The 12,775-nt window shown below is 40.1% G+C and overlaps 1 protein-coding gene and 1 non-coding gene across 2 annotated transcripts in view; one reads left to right on the plus strand and one right to left on the minus strand.

Moving 5' to 3' along the window:
- EBAG9 (estrogen receptor binding site associated antigen 9) overlaps positions 1–12,775 on the plus strand; it is a 651,930-nt gene that overhangs the window by 246,423 nt on the left and 392,732 nt on the right. The window lies entirely within an intron of this gene.
- On the minus strand, positions 8,843–8,946 carry LOC122799006. The gene has a single exon (XR_006364393.1). It is a non-coding gene; the product is annotated as a U6 spliceosomal RNA (small nuclear RNA).

The following is a 12,775-nucleotide window of genomic DNA, read 5'->3' on the forward strand; positions in this document are numbered from 1 at the left end:
TGGGCCCGGCTGTTTTCCTAGGCTGCCTGCTGTCCTTATCCTTGCATTTTTTATGCATGCCGGTCATTGGCTGCCCGACGGCATGATATAATTAAATTTCCTACCAACGTGAATGTCGGTCTTGCGAAATCAAAAACAGCACGTTTGATAGTTATTTTATTAAACCTAGCACAAAACCGACAACCTGTGACATCGTGGTCTGGGCCTAGGCAAGGAATACAATAAGAATGGAAGTCCTTATGAGGTATTTGCTTCCCACAAGAAATGCAATTGTTAACTTTTTCTGACATCGGACTGAGGCAAGAAAAAAGGTTCCCAATGGGGTACTTTAGCTTTATTGAAGACTTCGGACTGAAATTCGATTCGAAAATCTCATGCGTCGGCTGACCAGCACTTGCGAACTGCTTCTGCTTCGGGCACCGTGCGGCAAGAAAGACTGAAGAAAATGGCGCACTGACGTCAGGGAAGAAGCGACTGTAACCGACGCCGGACCAAGACTTTGGAACTAAGGCCAACTGTGGGACCGCCTGATGGCAGGATAACTTAAGTGTGATGACTGCAGCAGGGTAACACGATGAACATCACTACACCTGTTCTTCTACACAATCCCGGAACTTCTGACCACCATTCATTGAATCGTAGTTCACGAAAGTGAGTTTTCATTGAACTGCACTTTCGTTATATTGTAGTTGGCTTGGTGACATTAGGTAAAGTGTACTTTCATAGAAACAAAGTAGACCCTTTTATATATATGTGTGTGTAGATATAATTAGTAGGCGGGTCTAGGGTGCAGGAGGGCTTGCACCTCTCATAGAGTATGTAGTAAGTTTTTGGCATTTTGAGGTTTGATTTTTTTGTTCAATATAATGCTGTTCAGCATTTTGGCCACTCAACATTATGAATGTATTCTGTCTACTTATGTAGCTTAGGGTATTGCAGCAGTGATCAAATGAAACGTGGTACAGTTGTATTAGTAAACTTAACATAACACTAGATGTCTGAATGATTGCTGCTGCAGTAGCTGCTGTCGCCCTCCATCCCCCATATGTTTTGTTGCCAGGGTGAGGACTTTGACTTTTACTTACGTCGCATTGAGCTCTTTCAGGGCTGTAGTTTCCATCTTTCATTTCACAAGAAAGCTGTGAAGGGCCTGGTGCCCAAACTGTTGATTTTCTTCAGCTCAGCTCAAGTTTTCAACACTTTGGATGCCTGGAGGGTGCCCTTAAACTCTGAAACTGGTCGGCTGTAATATCCTGTATGGGATATAACCCATATAGCTAAGGGTGCTGCAACAGTCATCATTTGGACATCCAGTGTTATGGTAAGTTTACTTGCACAGCTGTACTTTTCCACTTGCTCACTTCTGGTGGTGAGTTTGCAAACTTTCGCCTGTCTTTGACTCATTTGAATATTTGAGAAAGTCTTGCCTTCCTGTTACTTCTTTAGCTAAGATTGGAACTTCTCCTTTACTTTAACTAATGCTGTCTTGCACAGTTTCTTTTAACCTAAATTAGTGGACAGTCTCTTTTATTACCATGAAAACATGTAGTTGTAGTTCCCTTTCATTTTTGTTTCTTAATAAAGCTAACAAAGTTGTTATTTAATAGTGTACCATGCTTCAGGAATCAAGTAGAGACCTCTAAAAGCCTACCTTCCAGGTTCAGATACAGCAAAAGGTGACCTAGTGGACCACATAAACAAAAAGGAGAGAAAAAAAAGGAGAGAAAATAGTCCCACCCACATCAGTAGGCACTGATTATATGAGCCCACTTGGTTGCAATGTACTGCTGTATGACCACTCTAATTTCTTCTTGTTCATTGGCTTAAATATAGACACATTAAGAGAAAGACAGTGGTATGATCTTTTTGGAAATGCTGGTACAGCACCAAATATTCTCTTTTGTCTAGTTCGAATCCTGTAAGTAATTATGTAATGTGTATGTGTGAGTATGTGTGTGTATAGAAATCTACCTAATTTTGTCTCATATTTTACCATTCATCCCCCTAAAATGTTTAATTTTCTTTTAATTCATGAGAGTTGCAGACATTTAGTAGTGACTGTAACTGCAGTTTCATAGTTTTTATTTTTCAGAAAGTACGTCAGTATAAAACCTGTTCCATTAAATGTTTGAGTGAATTAAGTTGTCTGCCTCTTGTCTCTGATTTTGCAGAATGTCTCAGCTTTTTCCTTGTATTTATAACCTGTCCCTAGTTGACTTTTTTTCCTGTATAGATTGAATCATGTATTGATAAAACACTAAGGTAAAGATGCAGGGTAATGAAGTAAACATGACACTGGAGCTTTCCTACTTACCTGTTAAGAGAGGAATTTAAGGAATGAGTAGTGGAAAAGATTCAATAGTTATTAGGGAAAATAGGAATTTATTCATAATGGTAGCTAGTGGGATGAAAGGAAAATGGATTTTAAAAAACAGATAGATGAGAGAGAGAAACTATAGGAAATGAAGTAATAGGAATTATTTAGAGGGGCGGACATTTGTTTAAAGTATTGCAGAAAAAAGGTGAATCTTAGTAAACAACAAGAGCAACTACATAGTGCTAAAGGGAAAATAAGGGAATATTTGGATAATAAGCATGAGTTTAGCAAGGTTGCTGTTCATATGTTCATGTTAATTCCTGGAAGGCCCCTTGATCTTATTCCGCTTCCCTTCACGCTTGCCTGCTTTGGTCCTACTATGCTTGTTTGACATACAATTTTGCTCTGATGGCATGTATGATGCCTAGAGAGTGATATTGTGTAAAGCTGTATTCAATGCTAACATGGTTAGCCTGTAAAGGGGATGAGATCGTGTTCACCACTGCTTATTTATGCTCAGCATCACTGTGGTATTGTCTGTAAAGACATAAACAGGACTGGAGCCCACAGGTAATTCAAACAGTTGCGAGCTTTTATAACAGCTAGCATCACTTTCATGTATGTATGTCTTGGGTTGTCTATTTTTGTCCCAAAGACCCTGCACTTTTATCTCCATTGACACTGCTCCCCAAGCAAAGTCTGAGGCATCTATTGTGACTGACTGTTTTGGAGCAGGATGGGAGAATGGGAGACCTGAATTCTGCAAAATGTGAAGTCTCCACCATCTGATTTCTCTTTTTACAACTCCCAGAACTGATTTGAGAAAACAGTAGTTTGATTCTGTGACCAACAAGATTTGAGATAGCATTGTATCTTTCTCATGTGGAGCATTGTATCTTTCTCATGTGGAGTCTTGCAAGAGGTATTATGAGTATCATTGAAGAGACCAAAAATTCTGAGGTGTTCCCTGGCTAAGAATGTAGTCTGAGTGGAAAAACCCTAGAATAGATCTATTATTTTCTGGGGAAGAAAAGCTCTTTGTACTGAGATATCTAACTGGCACCCCAGAAACACAATCCTGTGTGAAGGAATCAGAAAAGACACTTAAATATTATCTTGAAATTCCAGCTTGTGAAGGTGATCTATTACCTGAGAGACAGAGATTCCTGAAACTTTGAAAAATACTCTACAAAGATAAGCAAGACATCTAAATATGGAAATATGTGGATACAGTGCAGCCAGCAGTGAGGTACTAGTAGAGCTAGACATTCTTGGAACAGTGGAGAGCCCAGAAGATAAGGGAAATAACTGATTAATGTGATCCAAACACGCACAACCTTAAGAAACACTTCTGATGAATAGAAGTGTGATGGTATGCATCTTTTCAATCAAGTGTTACTGTAAAACTCAAATGAGAAAGAATCATTCTACATTGGGTAACTTATAAACAAAGGAATAACATCTAGGTCCAAGGAAGTCAATGCTCAGCTGTATTCAGCATTCATCAGACCTGTCATTGAGTACAATGCCCCCTTTGGTATGTACCTAATAAGGCACATCCAACAACTAGAACATCCAAAGAGGTTCTTCACCAAAAGAATACAAGGCATGACTAACATGCTCTATGCAGATCACCTAAAAGCCCTATCTCTGTATTGTGTCTCCTACAAGCTACTGAGAAGAGATCAATGCCTGGAGGACTAGACATTGTTGGACCCCACACTGACGGACCTTTTGTGTGTGTGAAAAACAAACAGCACTGGAATTACCCTTTCTAAATACTTAAACATTGCTTGTGATATAAACAGGACCTGCTGGAGAGAGAGGTATGTATCCCTCACATCACGCCTTCCCTGGAACAGGCTCCCATCCAGGTGAAGTTGAGTTCTTAACCCAATTCAAGAGAAACCTTGACAACTGAATGGGTATCAGTATCCCTAATGGATACATGCAACCTGTAAATGGCTCACCTCCCAGGTCCTTGCTTGTAAATGTTTCATCTTCCAAGCCCCTGCTTACATTTATCAAGGCTAGTAAAATGTGCCAGAGATTTGGGGATGCATGGCTAGGCTTAAAAAGGCCCCAGTGGTCATTAGTGTAGTACACACTTATGAACATATGAACCTTATGTAGTTTAACTAGTTGTGAAGTGATCACATTTTGAATTTGGGCACTATCACAAAATGGTTTAAGAAAGAAACAGAATTGGTTTCCAGTAGTTTTCTTTCTTTGGCACAAGAAACATCCTTGAGTAAAAAACCTTTCCCCAGATGGGAAAGTGAAACCACTTCTATTACCCCCGAGACGGCATGGAAATAGAGAAGTCGTGGATGAGGAGGAATTTCCTGAGAAGGAGGAAGTTCATCTTATTGCCACCTGTAGCCTTGATGGATCATTTTCAGAACAAATTTCTCTGAACAACAAAAGTTATGTACTCAACATAAGAATGCATCTGTGTTGTCCATTTTTATTCTTCCTTAACTGATTGGTCTCAAATCCGATACTGTATTCACCAGATTCATGGCTCCAGCTCTTGAGCTCCTCCCTTTACCTATAATGCCCCACTGTCCTGGTTTACCTTACATCGAGTTTGCTGCTGCCCCACAGTGATATATGTATATATAATATATATATAATATATATATATATATATATATATATATATATATATTTTATATATATATATATATATATATATATATATATATATATATATATATATATATAGGTCTACCTGAAAAAGCCAAAAGTGCACAATGCCGACGAGAACACGGACACTGGAAGATCGACAACGGAGAAGACCGACAGTTGAGAATCCCGACGCTGAGAACACCGACATGTTAAGGTAAGTGTGCGATAGGTACGGACGTTGGGGTCAGGGTGTGGGTAAGGTAAGTGTGTGATAGTGACAGACGTTAGGGTAGGGTGCGGGTCAGGTAAGTGTGCGATAGTGACAGAGTTAAGGGTTAGGGGCAGATTAAGTGAGTTAGGGTTAGGGTGCGGGTAAGGTAAGTGTGCGATAGTGACTGACCTTAGGGTTAGGGTTTGGGTTAAGGTTAGTGCATAGATAGTTGTGTATGTAAGGTTTAGTGTAGGTTTGTAAGGTTTTTGGTGTGCTTGTGTTGTGTGTGTTTTTTGGGAAAGGTATTTGTTTTGTTGATTGTCGGGATTTTGGTTTGTTGGGCATGTGACGTTTCATGTTTTTGAACTTTCTTTTTTTTCGTGTCTGTTATTTCGTTGTCGGTGTTTTGGCGTGTCGGTGTTATCAGGTAGACCCATATATATATATATATATATATATATATATAATATATATATATATATATAACATTGTAGCACAAAAGGAAACAAGATAAAGACATACAGAAAGGCTGGAGCTTAAAGCAGTTAACAGATGAGTTCCCAAAAAATTTGTTAGGCCACATTAGGATAGACAGAAGGGGGTTGGATGGTGGGGAGTTGAGGTAGAATGAAAATGGACAACACTGGTGCATCGTTAATGGTGATTATATTACTGTTTTATCTGAAGTCATTTTCATTCATTCCTCAATTGATAGGACAGAGTTCCTAGATAGATGAACCTTGGGTGGTCCTCATGAAAGGCTATTCCGGAGTACAGAAGAACCAAATGCTGCCCTATTTCTAGAGAGTATGTCTGATTTGTAATGAATAATAAAGGTATGAGCATAGGACCAAGTGGGAGCTGCACAGATATCTCTGAAAGCTCTTGACTAGAAGGCCAACCTTGTGGAATGTGCTTTGGGGAGCTTTGGTAAAGCTAAACCTCTTTCTTTAGAGACAAAGGATATACAGTCAGTTAACTGTTTGGCTAGAGTCACCTTAGAAACTGCTTTACTGAGTTTATTTTTGGAAAAAAGAGACAATTGATCAGATTTTCTGATATTTTATGTTCTGTGTAAAGAAAACCTCAACTGCCTGTGTACCCCCAGAAGATGAAGTATATATCCACCTTTGTTTCAGAAGTTAGGGAAGAACACAAGTAAATTGATGACCTGACTTAAGTTGGATTTGGAAACTACTTTGGATAGAAAGGAAGGGTTTGTGTATAAAGAGACTCTATGTTTATGAAAGACCAGGTGTGGAGATCTTGCAGAGAGGAATTCAGATACTCATCCAGATGAGGGAAGAGCAACCAAAAAAATTGTTTTCCATTATAGAAACTTAAGATCAATCTTAACAAAAGGTTCAAAGGGAGGCTGGTTAAGAGTCTGTAAGAGAATAGCCAGCTTCCAAGAAGTGGCAGGATCTCTACCTGGGTGTCTGAGTAGAAAGGTACTTTTGAGGAAGGCCTTGCATAATCTCGAGGAAGCAAGGGAAGAATGATTCTCTCCGGAATGAAAAACTGAAATGACCACTAGTTGAACTCTGAAAGTAGAGTAACTCACCCCGTTGTTAAAAATGGAGGCAAAAAGAATCAAGCACTACTGAGACTGGGGCAGAATAAGGATCAAAATCTCTCTGAAGGACCCAGATTGAAAACCTTTTCCACTTACTTTTGTAAATTTTCCTATTGGAAAGCTTCTGTGAGGATAAAAGAAACTGCCAAACTGGAGAAGAAAGCCTGGACTGTCTTGACATCACTGGAACTGTAGAAACCATGCTGTTAACTTGAGACCATTGACATCTGGATGTCGTATCTCTGTCAGGTGAGATAGGTTGTCTGGATATGGATGCAGTATCCAAGGAGGATAAACGAGATGATGTCAGAGGAAAGGAAACCAGATCTGCTGAGGCAAAAGCCTGCACTGAGGATGACTGTGCTCTTCAACCAGAGTGCTTCTTGTAGCAGTTTGGGGATTAATGGTAACATCGGATAAGCATATAGAAGACCCAAGGACCAGTCATGGACTAGAGCATCTCTCGATGACTCTCCCACTGGGGGCTCAGGACAGAGAACCTGCTGCACTTGTTGTTGAGGGGGAGCAAAAAAAATTGCAGCAAGGCTAATCCCACTGGCAAAAAAATCTCTTTGCTTTTGTTTGTTTGAGATATTATTTGTGCAGCATTAAAATGGACCTTCTTAGTCTGCCTACGAGCATGTTGGCTTTCCATGGAATGTACATTGCCAAAAGAAAATGATCGGAAGAGACTGCCCATTGCCACACTCTTAGTGCTTCTCAACATAATGGGCAAGATCTGGTTATCCCGTGCTTGCTGGTATACAAGACTACCGACTTCTTGTCAGTATATATCTCAATCATCCCTGAAGGGAGAACATCTTGAAAGGCCTGCACTGCTAGTAGGACAGCTCTCATCTCCAGGACATTGATGTGCAGATTAGCCTGTCTGTATTATGAGATCGAAAACCCGTTTGAACGAATCAGAATTGAGCAACACGTTTAGCTCGTACTACGGTAACAGTGAACATTCAAAACTGCAAAACACGAAATGTCAAAGTGTCATGGTTGGGCATCTGCGGTATAGCTCCGTAAGGTAAGTGTGCGATAGTTATGGACCTTAGGGTTAGGGTGCAGGTTAAGGTAAGTACATAGATAGTAATGTATGTAAGGTTTAGTGTAGGGTTAGAAGTAGGGTTTGGTTAGTGTATGTATGTGTTTTATTTATTATGTTTGGGTATGTAGTATGTAGCTAGGGGGTTCGGCGTATTTGCAGTTCGGGCTGTATGTGTCGGTGTTGTGGTGTTCGCTCAAACGGGTTTTTGATTTCGTAATATAGACCCCTTGGAATGATACACCTTGGACTGTCCTTCCCAAGAACCCCCACCCACCCAATTTGGGAGGTGTCTGTGGTGACTGTAGCTACTTGTTGAGGGTGAACAAAGGGACAACTTTGAGATAGTTTTGAATATACCCATCAAAGAAGGTACTTTTTGCAAACTTTGGAAATCTTGACTGTTTCACTCTGAAGATGTAGAAGTATAGACCATTGTACTGATAGTCCATTGATGAACCCACATACCTGGCTAATGGGACCAGAGTTATTGTGCCTGCCACTGATCTTAATGCTTAGAAGACTAGCCATGCTGTTGGATGGGAAAGAGAAATCACCTTCATGACCTGAGATTGTGAACTCCTGTTGTAGGAAGCATAACTACCTGGTTGGTCATATCTAGATGATATCTAGGATCTAGAGCAAGTAATCCCTCACTTGACTGAATAGTTTCTTGGATGCGGTGGTTAGGATCTGGCCATCTAGCTGTGGAAACACTCAGAATCTGAGCAGTCCACACATCACACACATCTATCTGTGTATACATATAGCTTCATAGGTATGTACTAGGCTAGTGACCACAAGGGCCTTTTTAAGCCTAGCATTGCATCCCAAATCTTTTTTAATTGCCAGTAACCTCATAAGTGTAAGCAGGGGCTTGTGAGATGAAACATTTTCAAGTAGGGACCTGGAAGATGAACCATTTACAGGTGCCTGTGTCCATTAGAGACATAGGTGCCAAACCAGGGATAAATTTCCTATTCCACATCCATTTGTCAAAGTTACACTTAGAATTGGGTTAAGGAGGAACTCTGTTTCACATGGATGGGGAGCCAAAACATGGAATGCTTCTTGAATTTGCATGTCATCCTTGCTCTGGGTCATGCTAATATTCTCTGTCATTCTCATTTTAGTATATGTGGTGCCAAAGAAAGCACAATAGCAATTATTGGTAAGCTGCTATTTTGAGCCATTTATGCCTACCTAATTTTCCTTTGTAAGGAAACAAGCCATGTACCTCTTGCCTGTGAAGCAAACGTGTGTGTGTGTGTGTGTGTGTTGGTTACATAGCTATAAATTTGGATGAAGAACTTTTGCTTGAATCACAAAACTTCAAAAAATAGTTCCAAAGCCACTTACTGGAAGGCTCATTTTGCTACATTTTATTAACACAAAATGGGGTTTAGTTACATATAGCTCTGCAATGCAGAAGTAGAAATATTGTGAAATGCATGAAGATGTGTGTCTGGATGTTTGCTAGCATAGCAGTCCACTGCTACATATTTCCAGTCTATTAGCATTTAGTTTACCAGGATACAAACGGGTGCCTATGCATGTTTGCAGTTCATGTGTGCAAATGCTCTTTGCTTGACCTAGTGAATTGTTTAGTGTTTTTACTGAACATGCAGTTTTCCAAATGTCAGTGTTGCTGAGAAGTTCTTTTTTTTTTCCAAAACAGGCAAGTTTTGGGGTAGGAATGTGTTTGCTGGTTAGTGTTACAGTAAGGACTAGCTAAGAGGATAGTTTGTGTTGTGCATGTGTGATTTTGAGTGGGAAACATCTACATATGTGTTTTGTGTGGTTAAATGGGTCAGTTTTGGGGGATTATAGGATCATAGGAAGTTACTAGGCTATTGGCTGTGAGACTCTTATAAGCTTAGCCAGGAGTTTAGCCCATGTTTAGACACATCATCACCCAATGTCCCTGTCCAGCAGGGACACAGGTGGAATCCCAGGGGTGTATTTTCTATTTCCCATCCAGTTATCCAGGTTGCACTTAAAAAGGGGTAAAGAGGTACTCTGCTTGACGTGGAGAAGGGAGTCTATTCCACAGATGGAGGAGTCTCTGGGACACAAATCAGTCCTGCCTACAAGTCCAATTGATGTCACAGGCCAGGTTGAGGTCACGCATGCAGGTTACTCGAGTGGAGCGTGACTTGTGGATATGCAGCAGTCCCATCAAGGCGGATTCCGAGATCACCTTTTATGCCAGACAGAGGTCACCTCTGAGGAGTCTGTATGAAACTGAGTAGAGGGATAGGGCTTTTAGCCTATCTGCATATGGTAGATTTTTTGAGGTCCTGGATTCTCCTGGTGAGGAACCTCTTTGGTCTCTCTAGCTGCTGCAGGTGCTTTGCGAAGTACATGTCAAATGGGGTGTTCTACTCAATAAATGGGCCTTATAAGGGAAGAATAAAGGGATATTATGACCTCCTTGTCCCTGGATGAGATGCCCTTACTTATGAGGTGGGCCATGTAGAAAGCGTTCAGTACAATGGAAGCAACATGGTGGTCAAAAGTCAGGTTGCTATCAATCTGGTTGCCCAAATCGCTCACAACTGATTGCATACTTAAGACATTGTTATTAATGTGATAATTTGTGGGAACGTCACTATCCCTAAAGGGGATGATGATGCATTTTTTGTATTCAACTTGAAGCCATGTTTGGTGTGTGTATGCTTGTGTTTGCTGGTTAGGGTTAGAATAAGGGCTGGGCAATGGGAGAATTTTTATTATTGTGTGTCCTCCTTTGTATAGGAAATGTGTCCAAGTGTCTTGTGCAGTATCATTGTGAAGAAATGTTTTTTTCTAAAGTAATGTATATGGCTGGAGTTTTGACAGGGGCAGGCTTAGTGTTAGCACATATGAGTAAAGAGATGCACAGTCATGCATATGTCCAGAACAATTACAGCCTCAGTTATGTGATTCAAGGACAAAAGCCATTAGGTAGGGTAATTCATTCAGTCAAGCAATATATACTGATGAACAATAGAATGAATGACTCTATTTCTAACTGATATCATGGGGGTTGCCCAAGGCCAGTGTGTTTTGTATGAACATTTTTTTTTTTTTAACTCGAGTGTATATTATTGCAAGCAGCTAATTCATGGAAAGGAAGTTTGAAGAAAAGAACTGGTGCATTTAGTCACAATAGGCACAATTGGTCAGTGGCACAGCAGTTAGCACCCTTACCTTTGGTTCTGGAAGACCAAAGAGCTGTGGGTTCTATTCCCACTTCATGCAGTGCAGCATTAGGGGGGGGTGTTGCAATCCTGAGCGTGCCATCGTTCAGATGACATGTTAAACCAAGGCCCAATCTGCTTGAGCTGGTTGTATCTGGTGGATGTAAAATATCCCATGGCACCCATCAAAAAAAGATAGGGGAGTTGTCTAATGCCTGTGCCAAATTGGACAAATACCACTCTCACCTGGAAAAAAAAATTCTAACGTAGGGGGAATAGTCAATCAAGAAAAGATAAGTTTAAAATAATTACTGTTGAATTTAGCTGCATTACTATTGCATTTGTGGAGACCATGTCCAGGTTCCCATAATGTTTTCTTCACTTTTTTTTTTTTACTTATGCACAACACTCAGGAAAGTTGCACAATCTTCATTGACAACAGCCAAAGCAACTTAAAAGAAACCCAAAATGACTAGATCAGACAGTGAAATATAGCTTCTAGGCAGAAAACACCAATGGTGGCAGTACTCTATACTCCTCATCACTGACTAAAGTATTTCGCCTTATAAAACTATTTGCAGAATGAAAAAAAAATACATAATAGCAGCAAAATTATACTATTATTACTATTATTATTCCCTGGATAGGACTAGTAATCAGCAATCTCTCATGTGCTTTGTAGAATATGATGGCAAAGAACACATGCCAAATCAAGAGGGGGGCATATACTGGAACGTTACAGAAGTTGTTACTTCCCTGCAGTAAAATATCACTGAATTACAAAGAACTTGGGTTACAATATAATAGCAGTGAAAAAATTAACCTTGTTGTTTGAACCAAGCTGCAAAGAACTATTAGATTTACTATGCACAAAAGGTTAAAAATATATTGTAGTTGGAAGTTGCAAGTTCAGTTATTTCATTATATACATTACTGTCATTAATGATTTTTACATATGCCAGCCGGAAACAAGTGCTTCATCTAAAAGTAAGGTAACTAAATTGCTTGCACAATCATACAATAGTGATTTTTTTTTCTTCAAATTTTTTCTTGGGATTTGTGATACCATGTTTTATCATATCATATATATGTAACTTCCCCCCAAAAAATACATTTGGTCTTATAGGATCTAACTAGTGTGAAAAATGTTTTCTCCATTCATTGATTCACTAACCTGATTTCTGTGGTAGAGGTACACTAGTGTAGACTATAATGACTCACACCATGAACAGAGTATAGAGGTGCACCTAATCAACCAAAGAAACAGCCATAAGATTAGTGATGTCACACTTATGAATGATGGTCAGCAATCAGTTGGAAATAGATGACTGAGCCACCAAGTGAAGGTCTAAAGAAAAGGCAGCAAACATAGGTTCATAGGTTGGTACTGGGCTATCTGCCCGAAGGCATATATTAGTCCAGCTATGTTGTGCGGTATTCACCGCCTCTTTAGTAGTTCCCTAGACCCTTGTACTAGCAGCTAGTACCCTTGGCCCCTATCTAGTAGTGCTGTTGGTGTGATCCCCGGTGTAAACTTTGTTACCCATCCACTCATCAAGGTTCCTCTTGAAGATTGATAGTGAGGGGCTCTGTCTTATGTAAATCGGGACCCTGTTCCATAGTAAGGGAAGTCTCTGCGAAGGGAATCTATCCCTCCAGCATGTTCTATTCATTGTTGTGTTGAGGTTTATATCCCTAGAGCATGTAGCTCGACTAGATTTGGTTTTGCTAAGATGGAGTATGTTCAACAATTCTGGGTTGGACATGGCTCTGTACGTTAGACAGAGATCGCCTCTGAGAAAGC

Source organism: Protopterus annectens, chromosome 3.part1, assembly GCF_019279795.1.
Source record: "Protopterus annectens isolate FY-2018-M chromosome 3.part1, PAN1.0, whole genome shotgun sequence".
In the NCBI taxonomy this organism is placed as follows: Eukaryota; Metazoa; Chordata; order Ceratodontiformes; family Protopteridae; genus Protopterus; species Protopterus annectens.